General features: G+C 45.8%; 1 pseudogene; it reads right to left on the minus strand.

Moving 5' to 3' along the window:
* Positions 1-1,048: 1,048 nt before the first annotated feature.
* Positions 1,049-15,577, minus strand: LOC122709310 (annotated as a pseudogene).
* Between the last annotated feature and the right edge of the window lie 3,215 nt (positions 15,578-18,792).

The raw sequence follows: 18,792 nt of genomic DNA on the forward strand, positions 1-18,792 counted from the left end.
AGATTGAATAAAAAAACACAAAGGACAGTAAGGTGGGGCTTGCATTCTCAGCCAGCCTCTGCCAGATTCTGCCTGTGCTTCCGCATCAGACCAAAATGCTGGTGCTCCCACCTCGTATCACAGATGAATAGAGAAAGAATAGAGAGAATAGAGACACAGAGAGGTTGAGCATCTTGCCCCAGCTCACAGAGCTGCTGGGGGCAGGGCTGAGAACTGGACCCCTGTGGTCGAATCTGGTGTCCAGATGCTGTGATGACCCCGAGGGGGCGGCAGAGACCAGATGGCCCATACTGAGTCAGGCGCGCGCACAAACACGTGCACATGGCCTTCACCTTTGAGGCTACAGAAGTCAGAGGAAACCAGAGGGCCACCAGGAGAGGCCAAAGGAGAGTCGGGGTCTATAAGGAGGAGAAGCCACACTTACCAGGAGGCCTGGGAATCCCTTTCCTGGTGAGTCTGTCTCAACCCCTAGATTCCTCTCCCTGGACCCAGGATTGACTGTCCAGTGACCTAACTGACTTGGCTCCAGAATGATGCCTTCCCAGGGGTTCAGCTATGACTAGACCCCACTGCTGTCAGTGATAAGGGGGGAATGAGTACATAGTCTGGGCTTCAGATTTGTTTGGAGACAAAATTTCTTAGAAGAGGAGTACTAAAAAACCACGAAGGCAATTGGCATGAACATCTCCAGAACACTTAAAAAACCCTCTGCTGTTTATCTGCCTCCTCTCCTGTAATGAAGGTGGAAGGTATATTTAACAAGTAATTCTGTGCTTATCGCACTCTTTCTTTACAATATTTATCATATATTTATTTATTCGGCTGTGCTGTGTCTTAGTTGCAGCCTGTGGGAGCTAGTTCCCCAATCAGGTATTGAACGTGGGTCTCTGCATTGGAGTCTTGACCCCTGGACCACATGGGAAGTCTCTTCTCTTACTCTTGTGGACAGTAACGGGTCACAGACCTCCTCTGAGGTCCCCTTAGAGCTGAGGCATGAGGTGGCTGCAGTAATCCTCCTGTGGCTAAGGTGTGGTTTGTTGGTCATGACTCACTCACACTCCCTGCAAACATAGGGCTTCTCCCCTGTGTGTGTCCTCTGGTGTGAGATGAGATGGGGCTTCTGACTGAAGCTTCGTCCACACTCCCCGCAAACATAGGGCTTCTCCCCTGCGTGTATCCTCTGGTGTCTGATGACATTTGATTTATCACTGAAGCTTTGCCCACACTCCCTGCAAACATAGGGCTTCTCCCCTGTGTGTGTCCTCTGGTGTCTGATGAGATGAACCTTCTGACAGTAGCATCGCCCACACTCCCCGCAAACATAGAGCTTCTCCCCTGTGTGTGTCCTCTCGTGTGTGCTGAGACTTGACCTGTCCTTGGAGCCTTGCCCACACTCTCCGTACATGACTCTCATAATCCCTGAGACCCCTGCCCCCGTGAGCAATGTGCCTGTGTCCTCTGGATTCAGATTCTGGCTTCTGCTGGACTCGTCTTTCATTCTCTCATGCACCCCAGAACCCCCCATTTGTCCTCCGGGTGAGTAGGAAGAGACCCTTGAAATCCTCTCAGCCTTAAGCTTTTCAGCAATTGTTGGGGGCTTTCCTTGGCCTCCTGACCCTCAGGTTTGTCGCTCGAGCTGTGTGGATCTGAATATCGCTGATTTTGATTGCCTGGGCAGGGATCCTCTGGTTGGAGGAGGTCTCTTTCAGATGGTCTCAGGAGGGTCTGAGAGGGGTGACTGCATTGGGTGTGTTGGCTGAGGAATTTCTGACTGGAGAAGGCCAGAGAGCAGGAGGCACATGGGTGGATCTTGGGCTTTGGTTCTGCTGAAAGAGGAAGCTTTTGGTCAGGTAGCTGGTTTGCCATGGTCAGGACCTCCCCACTAATCATCTAAGTGTTGACAGTGCATGATTTGTCTCCGATCAAGTGTCTTTACAGTCCACGTTTCCACTCCACTCTTATTCTCTACATCTACAGAAATCCAGGAAGTTGGTGTCAAGGGCCTTTTCTACATATCACCCAGATAGGGACCTTACAGCAGCATCAGAGGCAGCGTCTCTCCTGATAGAGGTGGGTCTGCAGGGACTTTCTCTGCATGTAAGTGTCTGAAAAGTCACGTCACAGTGGCCACAGGTATTTACCCTACTGAGGGATAAGACTTGATGACTTAGGTGAAATCTCCTGAGTGGCTCCCTGTGAGGGGAAAGGGTCTATTAAGTTAGGGGCGCCTGGCCTGGAGCTCTCTGCATATGGGAGGCAGCACAGGTGGTGGTTAGAGCAGGTGTGGGTAAATCTGACTTTGTGGCTCCTTGTTCAAAGAGCAGCCTTTGTGCCGATCTCTGCAGGAAGTGGGCTTGAGACTGGATGAGACCGAGCGGCCCAGGTCCCACTGACCACAGGTCTCTGGCTCCTGCTGCCCCAGTTGGTTCACAATTTGCTCCTCTCTCAGTTTCCCATAAATCATATAATAAAGGCATATCCTTTCTCAAGCCTCACCAGTAGTCATACCTCATTTATTTCATTCAGGCTTAGTCCATTTAACATGCACTAGGAAGCCCTGTTTAAAAATACATCTCCAGCCAGATTCTTCACACCCTCACTCCCAAGCATCTTTAGCCAGCCCGCTCTCCCCTCATGTCTGGCAATGAACTGACATCTGAGGGGACTCCCCACTGCTGTCTCTTCCCAAAAATGAACCAAAGCATCGTCTTAGCACAGAGAACATGCCGCTTGCAGCTGAAAGCCGCACGGTTGTTCTGTGTCACCCAGGAAGGCCCCTGGGACCTGCATGTGGACACAGGCCCTGAGGCTTCCGTGTCCCGTCCAGCCTCCTTCCTCTCCCTCTGTGCTTCCTCCCGCGACCCCTGGATGGCCTCTCTTCCCGGCCCTGGGGCTTCAGCACTGGCTGCTCCCCTGCCTGGAATCCTTTCCTGCAGGTGTTATCTCTGCACAGACCCTGCCACACCGTCCTGCACCACAGCCCACCCTCTGCTCACGCTGACCCGAGGCACGCTCCCTGCGCTGGTTTTCCTCAGAGCACCAGCCCCTGTCTGGTACGAAGCCCCTGCTGCCTCAGGGCAGTGGTTCTGTCTGTTTCGGTGCGTGGAGCCCCGTCTGGCACAGAGTGTGAACTCACATGACAAGAAACTGGAACAGTAACTGAATGCACATCACTGTACATGTGTTCACCCCAATGTTCATCGCAGCACTGTTTATAATAGCCAGGACATGGAAGCAACCTAGATGCCCATCAGCAGACGAATGAATAAGGAAGCTGTGGTACATATACTCAGTGGAATCTTACTCAGCCGTTAAAAAGAATTCATTTGAATCAGTTCTAATGAGATGGATGAACCTGGAGCCCATTATACAGAGTGAAGTAAGCCAGAAAGATAAAGACCATTACAGTATACTAACACATATATATGGAATTTAGAAAGATGGTAATGATAACCCTATATGCAAAACAGAAAAAGAGACACAGATGTACAGAACAGAATTTTGGACTCTGTGGGATAAGGCGAGGGTGGGATGTTTCAAGAGAACAGCATCGAAACATGTATATTATCTAGGGTGAAACAGATCACCAGCCCAGGTTGGATGCATGAGACAAGTGCTCAGGACGGGTGCACTGGGAAGACCCAGATGGAGCGGGTAGAGAGGGAGGTGGGAGGGGGGATCGGGATGGGGAATACATGTAAATCCATGGCTAATTCATGTCAATGCATGATAAAAACCACTACAATATTGCAAAGTAATTAGCCTCCAACTAATAAAAATAAATGAAATTAATTAATTAATTAAAAAAATACTAATGACTAAGGAATTCCATTTACTTTCTTTAAATTAGCATATGTCATTCATAAATTTCCTAGTGTGACTCTTAAAATGTCTTTTTCCTATAAATATTTTAAAATAAAATGTCTATATTTTAGTAAAAAAAAAAAAGAAATGGGAGGAAATGAGGAAGAAAGAGGTAAAGGGCAGAGAGCTGGTAGGTGCTAGAAAACTTGCTTTTTGCTTCTAAGGCTTTCAGCAGAACGTCATGTTACATATGATTTTGCATGAAATATTAAAAATTAGAACTAACATTTTTAATATAAAAATTTTTCCAAATAATAATATGAAAAGAATCAAATTCTGAGGCATTTTAATTGCAACTCAACTGCCTTTAGATTGGATTGTCCTCTGCTTCAAAATCGGACCACGGAGGCTCCCAGGATGGGGTCGGGTGCTGGAAGAGGGCTGACACTCACCTCTCCCGGTCTCGAGCTCACTCTTCCCTCTGCTGTCCCGCTTGATGCCAAGGTCCTGACCATACTCATCCCCGTACCAGACCAGCAGCTCACATCCCGGCCTGACCACCTGGCAGGTTCGGTAGAAGATCTGCCCGTGATACTGGAAGGCCACCAGGTTCTGCTCCTCGTCGTCCGGGGCACAGTTCACATACCTGGGGACGAGGCCGGGAAAGGGAAAGAAACCTCAGGTGATGAGTGCCCTCCACTCTCCGACCATGCCCAGCTCCTTGCCTTCCGCCTCTGAGGCCGCCCCTCATGTGGACCTTCTGTTCACACCTTCGACCAGGCTATGTGAATTCCCATGCTTTTCTCTCCTTACCTACTTAGCCATTTTCCGGAGCCCAGTTCCAGACTCATCTCCACCTGGACTGTCCGTGAGGCTGGTGACATCCAGCTCCTCTAAACTCTGAATTAAGTTCTCTTTCATCCACAGGACTTGGTGCTCCTTGGCTAACACGCAGCCCTCAGCACTCACCCCAGCCTGCCTTCTCTCTCGAGCGTTCTCCCATCTCCCCACGTGTATCCAGGGTCCTATTCGCTTGCCCACCCTCTCCCACGGACACTTGAAGAGAGCACTGATATAGCTTGAGACACGGAACAATAATTGTTTGTTCACTGTTTGCGTGCCCTGATGAAAGGAGAGGCCCTCAGTTAATCGCCTTGCTCAGGGCCATGCTGCCCCTCATTCCTTCTGAGGCCTCAGGGCCCACTTCTCACTGGAACCAAGCCTGAGGAGGTTGTTGCCCACAAAGAGTCAAGGTCTCCTGTGTTAGGTTATCCTGGCACTGTGCAGTTACTCAAAGATAGAAAAAATAATGTTACTGTTCCTAAAATCAATTGGCTAATGTCTGCTTGCAGTATGTTCTCCAAAAGGACATGGGTTGTGTGATCTGCTTCAGTAACGAAGTTCACTGTCTAAACTGAAACATAAAGTGTGTGGTAAGTGTCCATTAAGTGAGTTAAAGTGTCCCTGGTGAATCTAGACTCCTCAAGTTGTTTTCAAGTCCACCAGTTTTGTTCAGCATATAGACTTGTACCTTGACGGCACATGCCATATTTTCATTTCCTTCTTTCTAGTGTCTTTTGAAATGAAAGAGCATGATATGGAGGGAAAAGAGGAAGGAAGATGTGAAAGCTGTGGAGGGAGCCGGTTGAGAAGGAAAGGGGCGTGGGATGGAGGGAGTCTCAATGTCTACACACTGCAGGCTCACTGCACTCACCTCATCCAGTTGGCCCAAGACGTGTCCTTTCCATCCACATACTCGTAGCAGTTCCTCCCTTTGGTTATCTGAGTGTCAGAGAAAGAGTTACAAGCTTTCCTCTTTCTTTTATTTTTTCTTGGTAGGAAGCAATAGAAGAGCTATTTCCCTGTGTAGTCATTGGTGCTTTTCAGCCTGCATGGATTTACCTGCCAGTCGGACCACACGGTAAGCCCCTTACTCATCATTCCAAGTCTGAGTCTCTTGGTTCATTGAAGGCAAGGGCTCCACAAGGGAGGAGTCACTTCTGTGTATCTCTACACTGTGTTCCCACCTCTCCTCTGACCTTTAGATAGAGGTCCTGTGTGTGTACACTGTGGTCCCACCTCTTCTCTGATCTTTAGATAGAGGTCCTGAGTGTCTCTACACTGTGTTCCCACCTCTCCGCTGACCTTTAGATGGAGGTCCTGAGTGTCTGTACACTGTGGTCCCACCTCTCCTCTGACCTTTAGATAGAGGTCCTGAGTGTCTGTTCACTGTGGTCCCACCTCTCCTCTGACCTTTAGATAGAGGTCCTGAGTGTCTGTACACTGTGGTCCCACCTCTCCTCTGACCTTTAGATAGAGGTCCTGTGTGTCTGTACACTGTGGTCCCACCTCTCCTCTGACCTTTTGATAGAGGTCCTGAGTGTCTGTACACTGTGGTCCCACCTCTACTCTGACCCTTAGATAGAGGTCCTGTGTGTCTGTACACTGTGGTCCCACCTCTCCTCTGACCTTTAGACAGAGGTTCTGTGTGTGTGTACACTGTGGTCCCACCTCTCCTCTGACCTTTGGATAGAGGTCCTGAGTGTCTGTACACTGTGGTCCCACCTCTCCTCTGACCTTTAGAGGGAAGTCCTGTGTTCACGCCCAGGGCACACAGTACACAGGGCTGACTGTGTCATTGCCGACCGTGTTATCACCATCTGCATCCTCACATGCAGACATGAAGTACCCCCCACCACACACAAGTGATTAGAGGCCAGAGGACAGGGAAACGGGTGCTTCTCACCAGCCAGGCGTATCCACTGTTGGCGGCCTCTTCATCGTCTGTGATCTGGCCCTCATAGGGGCCAAAGTGCAGGCCCAGTGGCAGATCGGACGCCTCGTTCCACACTCCAAGCCCAGCGTCAGGGATACCCGACAGTCTGATGCTTAACCCAGGGGGCAGAGTGAGGGCTGAGCGGTTGGCATGCCCCTTTTCCACTGCACAGTCCTTTACAAAGGTTGGGGGCCCATGGGCAGCACAGCTGTCGATGAAGAAGTTCTGACACTCCTCACAATCTGGAGGTGAGAACAGGGATGAGAGGAGGTATAGTGATGTTGCTGGTCATAATGACCTTCAGAAAGAACTGGGGCACTCATGGTGTTAGGGGAAGCACACTGATTGAAACCGCCCACCCTGGTCAGGCACCATAGTAGCCATTTGCATGAGTTGTTTTATGACAGGAGATCCTGATAAGGAATACGGAACTAATAAGCCACCACCAACTGGAAGAGTTCGGGAAAGGTCAAAAGGAGACAGCGCGTGTCTGTCCACTTCCCAGAATCCCTCTCGCTAGCATCCATCTTGGCTGAGAGATGCGTGCCCCACCAGGAAAGACTCTGAATTAAAATGATTGGCCAAAGACCACCCGGAAACTAACCCCATCACCATAAAACCTGAGAATGTGAGCCACGAGGCAGAGCAGTTCTCCTGGGTTCCCTTACGTACTGCTATCCATCCTGGTGCCCTTCCCAATAAAATCTCTTGCTTTGTCAGCATGTGTCTCCTCGGACAAATCATTTCCAAGTGTTAGACAAGAGACCAGTTTTGGGCCCTGGAAGGGGTCCCCCTTCCTGCAACAATGGCATTTGTCCTCGATCCTGCACCCCAAGTCATAGAGGAAGGGGATGAACGGGAGACCAAATGGTGAGGTGAGGTTAGTGGACCAAGGCCTCGTAGCCCATTCTCCCTGAGTGGGTCTGCGGGGTCACTCACAGAGGTAGTCGTCATCCTGGGGCTCGCTGACCTCTTGGTACACATGGCCCTTTCTTTCTCGTAGACTGTACCTCTTCACTCCAGTCTCCTTTCTTCTGAGTTCTAAGATGGAGAACAGAAGCTAAGCAAGGCTGGTGGGGTCTGGGGAGTTAGTCCCTGTTTTATCAGAAAGTGTGACATCTCCTACTTGTCCATCTATACACTTTGTTAAAACTTTCTTACATGTATTTTTCAAACTTTTACTTTTGTAATTTTATGTTTTCATGTTACATTATTTATTTCTTGGCCACACTGCATGGCTTGTGGGATCTTAATTCCTGGGACATGAACGGAACCCACACCTCCTGCAGTGGAAGCGTAGAGTCTTAACCACTTCACCCCCTGGAAGTCCCTTCTCTATACTTTTTTAAATTTCCCTTTAACTACTGGTTCAGGAGACTGAGGCTCCACTGACCACAGATGCCCAGTTCAGTGATAGCATCCTGCACTTCCCGTTAGTAGGTTTAACTTCCGAACCTTCCTACTTAGGAAATAGTTCACCGACACATCTACTCAGAAAACATATGTTAAGGGCACATGACCTGTAAGGGCACATGAGCAGAGATCTGGGCATAAACACTAACAAAGCACGGTTCCCATCATCACAGCTGGATTTACTGAACTACTTGTAGATGTCAGACTTTTGCATTTAATGTAAGACTTTCAAGCATCATATGAGTTATGTATCCGTATCTTCAATTTCCAGATAGCAATCGGGACGTCAGAAAATGTGTAAGATTTTCCCAAGGCCCCAGTGCTAACTTCATGTCTCAGATCAGTCCAGCTTAAACCCATGCCTACCCAAAGTCGATGCCACACACCTAGGCCATACTTATTAGTTTTTCTACAGGGATTAGAGGAAGTAATTAGAGGAACTCCCCCAAATTTCTCTTACCGCCTTTTTGTCTGGGGTGCTGTCCAGGGGTCCTTGCTTTTCTGTGATGGGGCACTGGTTTCTGAGCCTGCTTGGAGCCACTTGTCTTCAGCGATTTTGCTGCTCCCGGCAATTCCTTCAAACTAGATTCCTTACTTAATGGTGCCCTGGACATTCTCTTCCATGTGAGTAAGAGACAACATGCAGTTCTTTAGTTCTTTAGGACTTTATGAAGTGTTTTCACATGCATGATTTTAGTTAATACTTTGACAATTCTTGGAAATACCTGATTTGGAGGGGGGTGGGTCTGAACACTGGAGTGTAATAAAAGAACCTAGGTGGATAGTGAATCAAAGCTAGAATTCATATCTTAAGGCTCTTGCCCTTCAACTTTCTGCATAAAAGTGAGAGCAAGGCAGGGAGAATAGCTGGAGGTCAGGGAAAGAAGAGGGTAAGAACTCGTAGAGAGAATCGGGGGTGTTCTATTAATTAGTGGCCCTTTGATGGATGAGGAAGTATGGAAAATTATAGAGGGGACAAAACACATCTGGAAAATAAGGTGACAAAGCAGTGAGATTAAGAAGAGAAAAGACGATCGGCAGAAACACATTTAGACAATAAAGAAAAGGAGATGAAAGTTGCAGGTTGCCATGTCCTAGAGACAATGTTTGGAATTAAAGTAGCTGGTCTCATAAGTTCTCCTTGAACAAGGCTGTATGACTAGCTGGTTCTACTCATTTTCCTGATCCATTCATTGGTATACAGGCTAATTCTTAATATTATAGTGGACATGAAATTTAATAACCTTCAACAAATTGTTGTGTGAGCTATTTAATACAGTAAGAACGTGAGCGTACATCCCTGGTATCAATTTATTCCCTAAACTGCATCTATAATTGAACTCTAGCTCACGGACACTATCTTCAGCATTCTTTGACCTTTCTACTCCTAGATGAGTGCTCAAATGTGGAGTCACTCATTCACAAAACATTCAGGGGTCCCTCAGGGGCTTTGAGCTGGGCTTGGACTTCTGAGAATGAATGGGTGTTGACTAGGATCTCAAAGCTCACAACACAGGGGCAGGCTAAACAAATGATTCCAAACAGGAGAGTTGCCTATTAGAGCTCAGAGGGGGAGCTGTTCCTCCCTCCTGCAAGAAGGAGCATTTGAAATGATGCCCAGATGATGAGTTTCTACTCAAAAGTGGGTAATCTATGTGAAGTCCTTCTGTTATTTTCTTATTTGTTGCTTTTCAGTCATAAACCTGAGGCTTCTCAGGGTTGCGAGTTGCTTCCTCTTATTGGAGTGGGAGGCTCTGAGGTAGGGATCCTGTCTCCTTCTTCATCTTGGACTGTCCACTCTACAAACTGCCCAGCATATCCTTAAGCTTCCCTTAGCCAGATGTCTCAGCATATCCCTCCCTAGCACAGCACAAAAGAACTGAGGTTGAAAACATCTCTCAGATGAGTGATATAAAGATGTATGAATAAGCTTCATAGAACTATGGGAGTTTTAATCAGTTTGTAAGGGGTTTAGAGAAAGTGCTTTGGTTTAGATTGCACTACCAGTGATACTGTGATCTCAGACATATAATCAAATGTTTTTTACCTCATTTTTTGGATTTATAATGGTGATAGCTATATACCTACTTATAGGTACTGTAGGATTGATTTAAGGTTTAAGTAAGTTTATTCACATAAAATGCTTAAAGTCTGAAATATTATGAAAATAATGTAACAATAGAACAGGATACTATGGTTGTTTTTCTTACTAACTGTAAAGATGGTGATGGTATCGGACAGTGTGCTAAAGATTCAGGGCAGGAAGGCAGCCACCTCCAGGATCTCTGTGTTTTCTCCTATTCTCACCTGTGACTGGATCCATGAGGAGGATATTTTGGCAACAGGATTTGGGAAATACTCACCTTCTGGTGTTTACTGTGCTCCACTCTGAAGGCCAAAGAAGAAGGTTTACCTAAAAAATGATGAGAATCAGTGTTTTGGTTGGGAAATGTTTCCAAACTCTGGGTATTCTAATTAAGGACACATAATCCTTAGCCAGAGAGTGACAAGGACAAGGATTACCAAAGGAGGAATGGAAGATGATTTCTGTATCATCAACTCCCATGGTTTCACTAGGAGCATTACATAATTTTCTTAAAGTTAAAAAAAAAATTTGAAACTTCATCTGTGCCTCATCTGATGTTCATAAAGTATCTAATAAATTTAGTAGTCTTTCATGACAAAAGTACTCATCAGTGTAGAAATACGAGGAAGTGACTGCAATATAATAAAGGTCATATATTGAAAGTCTACCTCTAACATCATAGTCATCAGTGAAAAGCTGAAAACTTCTACAATTAAGTAAAAAAGCCAAGAATGCCCGTTATCAACATTTCTGTTCACCATAAGATTAGAACTCCTAGCCAGGGCTTTAGGTTAGAAATGGAAACAAAAGCCTTCCATTTGGAAAGAAAGAAGTAAAATTATGTCTGTTCACAGGGCCATGGTTTCATGTGCAGAAAAATCTTTAAATACACACACACACACAAATCCGGCACAGAAAGTTGCATGGTACAAAATCAACATTCAGATATTTCCATGCATGAAGAATGACCATTCCACAAAGGAAAATAAGAAAACAATCCTATTTATTTTTTATTTTTTTAAAGCTATACTGAACAGCTAAATTAAAAAAAAATATATTTATCTTTATTTATTTGTTTGTACCAGGTCTTTGTTGTGGCATGTGGGATCTAGTTCCCTGACTAGGGACTGAACCCAAGTTCTCTGCACTGGGAGTGTGGAGTCTTAGCCACTGGACAAATAATCTTATTTATAATAGCATTGAAAAGAATGAAGTAATTAGGAATAAACTTAAGGCGATGAAAGACTTATATGTTGAAAACTACAAAGTATTGCTGAAAGGAATCTGACATAAATAAATAGGTGTCTCATGTTTATGGATTTGGAGGCTTAATATTATTAAGCTGTTCATACTACCAAGAGCAATTTAAAGATTCAATGCAATTCCTATTAAAATCCCAATTAATTTTTTTTCAGATATAGAAAATCCATCCAACAGTTAACACGGAATCTCAGAGCACCCCAAATAGGCAAAGTAATCTTAGAAAGAACAGCAAAGCTGGAGGCCTCTGATTTCAGAACATACTACAAAGGTACAGGAACCAAAAGAGGGTAGATTTGGCAAAAAATATGTGCTTAGTCGCTCAGTCTTCTTGACGTTTTGTGACCTTCTGGAATGTAGCCCACCAGGCTCCTCTGTGCAGGGGATTTCTCAGGCAAGAACACTGGACAGGGTTGCCATTTCCTTCTCCAGGGGATCTTCTTAACCTATGGATTGAACCCTCATCTCCTGTGTCTCCTGCACTGAAGGCAGTTTCTTCACCTGCTGAGCCACTGAGGAAGCTGGCTGGCATAAAGACAGATATGTCAATCAATGGAACAGAGTAGACAGCCAGAAATAAACTCTTGGATACATGGTCTAATGATCTTCATCTAGGGTGTCAAGATAATGGGGAAAGTTTAATCCCTGTAATGAATGGTGCTGGGGAAACAAAATAACCATATGCAAAATAATGAACATCATACATCTTGAAGAAAAATCAACTCAGAATGGGTTGAAGACCTAAATGCAAGACTTGATAATACTCTTAGAAGAAAACAAGGGTGAAGCTTCACGACATTGAAACAGCAATGATTTCTTAGATATGGTACCAAGTGCACAAGTATTAGTACCAAAGTAAAAATAAACAAATGAGATTAATCTTAAAACCTCTGTGCAGCAAAGGCCACTGAACAGAGTTGAGAAGGCCACCTACAGGATGGTAGAAAATATTTGTAAAATATGCATCTGATAAGGGGTTACTAAGCATACACCAGTATGAAGGCTACCTATAAGCCAGGAAGAGAACTTGATTGACCATGATGGCACCTTGATATCAAATTTCCACACTCCAGCATTGTAAGAAAACAAATTTCTGTGGTTTAAGGAACGCAGTCTGCTTTGTTATGGCAGTCTGAGCTGACTAACAGTGAGAGAAGGAATTGAATAGACATTTCTCTAGAGAAAATACACAAATGGCCAACAAACATATGAAAAGATGCTCAATATTACTAATCAATAGGGAAATACAAAGTGAAACCTTCTGTGATGGGCAATATGTATAAGAAGACAATAGCAAGCTTGGTAAGGATATGGAGAAATTGGAACACTTATACACTATTGTTGGTAATGTAAAATGTTGCAAGCTTTCTAGAAAACAGTATGGAGTTTCCACAGAAAATTAGAACTGCTGTATGATCTAGCAGTCCCACTCAAAAGTGTATTTCTATAAAAAATTGAAAGCAAGTTATTGAATAAATAGTGGGCACATGTATGGTCATTGCTGCATTATTCCCAAAGGGCAAGATGTGTAAGCAATCTAAATGTTCATTGGTGGATAAAAGATAAAGATTATATATATGATATATATTATAGCTCTTATATCCACATGCACACAATGGAATGCTTTGAAGCCTTAAAAACAAATTCTGTCATATGCTACCTCATGGATGGGCTTCGATGATATTATACTAAGTGAAATGAACCAATCAAAAAAGAGAAATATTGCCCAATTCCACTTCGATGAGGTATCTAAATTAATCAAATCCATAGAAACAGAAAATATAATCATGGTTGCCAAGGGCTGTGAGGAGGAACGGTTGGAGAACTGTTACTCAGTGGGTTAGGACTTCAGTCACGCAAGAAGTAACATTTCTACAGATTTGTTGTACAACAATGTGTATGTATATCCCCAGTGGCTCAGCGGTAAAAAATCCACCTGCAATGCAGGAGATGCAACAGATGCAGGCTCAATCCCTGGGTTGGGAAGATCACCTGGAGCAGGAGATGGCAACCCACTCCAGGATCCTTGCCTAGAAAACCCATGGACAGAGGAGCCTGGTGGGCTACAGTCTATGGGTACGCAGAGTCAGACATGACTGAGCGATTAACACTGTGGTCACTAACACTAACGTGCACATAGTTAGCAACAGTGTGCCATACACTCAGAAATTGTTAAAAAGGTAAATAAAGACGTGCAGGCGTATGGTGAACCGAGGCGTATGTATTCCGTATGAAGAATCTCTCCTTATGTCAAAACCTTTGCAGACAACCAAATGTTTGGTTTTCATGTCCCTTTCACTAGTTTTAATAACCTCAGGGAACAGAGGGACTTCCCTGGTGCACAGTGGATTAGAATCTGCCTGCCAATGCAGAGGACAAAGGTTTGATGGCTGGTCCAGGGAGATTCCACTTTCTGCGGGGCAGCTAAGCCTGTGTGTCACAAACTACAGAGCCTGCATATGCCCTGCAACAAGAAGACACTCACAGCAACCAGAGAAAGCCCATGGACAGCAACAAAGACCCAGTGCAGCCAAAACTAAATAAATAATTTTTAAAAATCTAGGAGAACAGAAATCCATGGATGGAGAATCATAGAACTATCTAAATTGTTTTCTCCAGTGATGCAGATTAACTCTTCTAAACTCTTTGAGCAGCTGAAGAGGAAGTGAGTGCTCACTTCTATTTTATAATAAGTGTACTTCATTTTATTTACATGATGCCATCTCTGGTCAGTGAAATGTGGGAAACATCATGGAGAATAAATAGTTCTCTCAAACCCTTTCCCAGAATCAAAATATAGAATTAGTTTAACCTTAGGGTAAGAAGATCACAGGTTTTGTTTTATATACATACATAAATAATGTATCTTGACATAATATGTTAATCATTTCTTCTTCGAAGAGATTTAATCCAATAACCAATGAGATTAGTAATAAATCTGTTTGGTGAATTTATTTCTAAGCTTTCTTTAACTGCCTTTCACTAAGAATGTTTAGCAAAAATAATTCTTTGTAAAAAGAATGATAAATTTTAACCATAAAACTTTTGAGAATTACACTGGAAAACCTATACATTCATCTTCATTCAGGCTAATGTCAATATTCAGCCACAACTACTTTGGAATGCTGAAAATTATGTTTTCCCTACTACTGGCTGAGATGTAGTTGAGACTTAAGCCCAGGCTGGTTTCAGGAAGACACCTCCAAATCCTCGTGGCCTCTCACCTTGCTGCCTTGGTGTCCATTTTTCATCAGAATCCTCAGGGTCATCTACCTGGGGCTTGATGACCTGCCTGCGGTGATGCATGAAATCCGGTCGAGTGGCTCTGAAACCTGGAAAGAAGCAAAACATCTGTTCTAAGAAGGAGAAACAAAGCATAGAAGCAATGGAAAGTGTCACAAAGTCAAGGAAATCTGTAGGATGGGCTGGGGGAATCTAGAATAAGGCAAGAGGTGAGCTCTGCACTGCAGGGTCAACCTCCCTTTGGTACAGAACTATAAACATTTCCTCCAGGTTAGTCTCCACACAAAAGGGAACTGTGAGCAGATGAAGCCACCTAAGAGTGGGCCAAGTGAACACTGAGGGTGAAGACCTGTTTCATGTTTCCCAGGCTCACAGGCACCCAGCACTTCCTGTTACCTATAGCAATCAGTGCTTCGTAGTTTCTTTTCATATTCCTATATCGGATTTTTTCCCATTCTCCCATCTCTTCCCATTCTTCCTTGGAGAAGTATACGGAGATGTCTTTGAAAGCATCTTTGGCCTAAGGAAAATAAGAGATTTCATCAGTGATTTACTAATCTAAGTCAGACCTTAGAGCTGGGCCTTCTCCTCCACCTTTTGTGCAGGGAGTAGCCTGAAGCTCCTAGATGGTCTGTGCGAGACAGGGATGAAGACTTTCCTTCCCGACTGTGTCCTGCTTACCTGAACAAACGCTGAGCATTTTCCTAACTCTCCCTGGACACAGAGCAGTTGACGAAGCTAGTGTCCTGTTTTGTCCCATTCCACCCCACCATCTCAAACAGGACCAGGCATTCCCATCCTGTGTATGGTCACAGGGAAGTTCACTCAGCTGCCCAGGCAAGCAGTCTGTGGTGCTTCAGGGACCAGCGCCAGGTCCTTCCTATAGAGCTGGCTTAGAGCCCAGGTTTGCTGCCTCCACCTCTCACCGTGGGCTTCCGCTCTGTTCTCCCGGCATCTCCCTCAGTGCTCTCCTCTGGAGACCTGTTCGGCCTCATGGCCATTGGAGTGCTCAAGGCCAAGGTGCCTGTGGAAGAAGAAGGTGCTGAGATAGCCCAGACCAGTGTCCAGAGCCTGGTCTGTCTTCCTTGGGTGGAGTATCCAGGGCAGGAAGGTGAGGTGAAAGTCAGGGTGAGGGTATTGGTGGGATGGACGGATCCTGACTAGATATGACAGATCAGCCTAATGTGAACTAGATTTGGTTTCTTTGTTTCCCCTACAATTCAGCCCCTCTGAGGGAAGGCACTGGGAGGGATGTGTCTGTGGGTGACGGAGGGATTCTTGAGGAGACCCGGAAACCCCTAACTGCTGGACTGGGGTCAGGCTGAAATCAGGGCTCTGTTCCAGTGCAACGGAGGGAATGTTTCTCCAAGAAGGGTTTTGAGGATCTCCTCCTGGACACTCAGAAAAATCTGGGCATAACGTAGGTTCTATGTCTAAGGGAGAAGTCGCTCGGCTTGAGGAGATATGGGTCCCACGGGCTGAAGTGACTGGGGTCCTCAGACAGACGGGACTGGGGATCTTTTGGCTGATGTAGAATGCGCAGGGTGAGAAAACTTGGGATCTGTGAGGCTGAGGAAATCGGGGGTTTCTTAGTAAGGGACTTTAGGGCTCCGACAGGGAGGACACTTAGGGTCTTGAGGAGGAAGAGTTTTAAGAGCTCGCAGGCGGAGGGATTCAGGGTCTGCGAGGTTGAGGAAATTTGGTCTCTCTGCAGGTGGTATTTTTAGGGTGCCTCAGGCTGAGGGGAACTGGGGTTAATCTAGGTATTTGAGGGTCGCAGCACTAAGGGGTTTGGTGTTTCTGTGGGTGAAGGGACTTGTAATCCCTGAAGCTGACGAGAGGCAAGTCCCCTTTCGATCGAGACTCAGGTTACTCAAAGTTGACAGGATTTCGGGCCTCCCACCCTGGAATTTGAAGCCGTCATGCTAAGGGTTTATGAGGGCTGCGCAGGGTGCGTTCCCGTCAGGCTCCCCGCTGTCCTGCCGCGCTGCCCGCCCTGTCCCCAGGAGCGCTAGAGGTTCAGCGAAGTCCAGTCCTTCGGCACTGAGGTGAAGTGAAGGGCCAGCAGCCTGCCTGTACCCTGTCAGGCACAAGCGACCAATCGGCCTTGTGACTGAGGCAGTCTGGCCAATAGGCGCCCGGAGGGTGCGGAGCGCGATGGAGGCCCCGCCCCACCGCTCGGGGATTGGCTGCTCTGTGGGCGTGTCTGTCAAGCCTCCTGCGCGCTTGCGCATTGTGGCTGGTTTGTTTGTTTTCATGCATGGCCGCTTAGGCCTGGATCATCAAGTGGGCGGGTTGTCCTCAGGCTGAATGTTTCTTTCCAGTGCCCTCAACTGGTATATCAGCTCCACCAGACTGTAACCGGTCTCCCGGAGTGTATCCTAGGCCCCCCTGTGCCCTACCTTGTCAAATCCAGTTTTGGCAAGAACTCTTATGTGGTGAGTACTGCATTATTCAAGGGAAACGGTGTAATTAGCTACATTCTGATGAGACACAAGATAAACGCCGTATGATCAAAGATTTAAACACAACGCGTGGAATAAGGATGTTAGAAAAAACTTGGAGGATTTTTAACCTGAAAGTGGAAGTGTCACTGATGAGCCATCTGTATATTTAATGTAGGTATGAAAAGCCTTCAGAAATGAGGTATAAGTAAAATCTCAAACCCTTGCAAGTGTTTTCTCTAAGCTGAGGAATCGATCTGGAGGACTGTGGATCCACTGACCTGAGTTTGCCTGACACCTACTGGCTTCACAAGATAAAATGGGGACACTGTTTCTGGCCCTTAGGTAGCTTTGCTCACAGAAAAATTATGTGATTTCCATGTTTTGGAAGCAAAGCGACTGAGTGTAGAATTAGTGTCAAGTGGTGGTTGGGAGTCTGGATGGAGAAATGTTACCAGAAAAGTGAGTTTATCTCTTGGTGGGTGGAGAGCCAGAAGGTACAACCCAGTCAAAGCTCATGGGAAGGAAAAGTGTATTACTTGCAGAACTCTGGAGAACACCAGGGAGCTTTCCAGAGCAGTGTCTCTGTAAACTACAAAGTTGGGTAAGCTTTAATCTATGAGTACAGGCATGTTCTGGCTTCTGTGGTGACTCAGATGGTAAACAATCTGTGCATAGCAGAAGACCCGGGTTCAACCCCTAAGTGAGGAAGATCCCAAGAGGAGGGCGGGGCAGTCCACTCCAGTATGCTTGCCTGGAGAATCCGATGGACAGAGGAGGCTGGTGGTCCATGGGGTTGCAAAGAGTCAGACATGAGTGAGTGACTAACACTTTAACTCTACAGGCATGTTCATTAAGGGTCTTGGGCTGTGGGAGACTCCAAGCTTCAGTTGATTGAAGACATGAGAGTCAGAACCAGTCACCATCAGCATCCCTTACAGTCCAGCTGGTCTGGTGTACTTATAGATGTCTGTTCTTGATATAGATATAGATATCTATTCTTCTTCATATTCTTTCCCCTTATCAGTTCAATTCAGTACTCAGTCGTGTCTCACTCTTTGCATCCCCATGGACTGTAGCATGCCAGGTCTCCCTGTCTATCAGTAACTCCCGTAATTTACCCAAACTCATGTCCCTTGAGTTGGTGATACCATCCAACTTTCTCATCCTCTGTCATCCCCTTCTCCTCCTGCCCTCAATCTTTCTCAGCATCAGGGTCTTTTCAAATGAGGCATTTCTTCACTTCAGGTGGCCAAAGCATTGGAGTTTCAGCTTCAACATCAGTCTTTCCAATGAACACTCAGGTCTGATCTCGTTTAGAATGGACTGATTGGATCCCCTTGCAGTCCAAGGGACTCTCGAGTCTTCTCCAACACCACAGTTCAAAAGCATCCATTCTTCAGCACTCAGCTATCTTCATAGTCCAACTCTCCCATCCATACATGACCACTGGAAAACCATAGCCTTGACTAGACAGACCATTGTTAGCAAAGTAAATCTCTGCTTTTTAATATACTGTCTAGGTTGGTAATAACTTTTCTTCCAAGGAGTAAGTGTCTTTTAATTTCATGGCTGCAGTCACCATCTGCAGTGATTTTGGAGCCCCCAAAATAAAGTCAGCCACTGTTTCCCCATCTATTTGCCATGAAGTGATCTGACCAGATGCCACGATCTTAGATTGCTGAATGTTGAGCTTTAAGCCAACATTTTCAGTCTCGGCTTTCACTTTCATCAGGAGGCTCTTTAGTTCTTCTTCACTTTCTGCC

Source organism: Cervus elaphus, chromosome 15 (assembly GCF_910594005.1).
Source record: "Cervus elaphus chromosome 15, mCerEla1.1, whole genome shotgun sequence".
Taxonomy (NCBI): domain Eukaryota; kingdom Metazoa; phylum Chordata; class Mammalia; order Artiodactyla; family Cervidae; genus Cervus; species Cervus elaphus.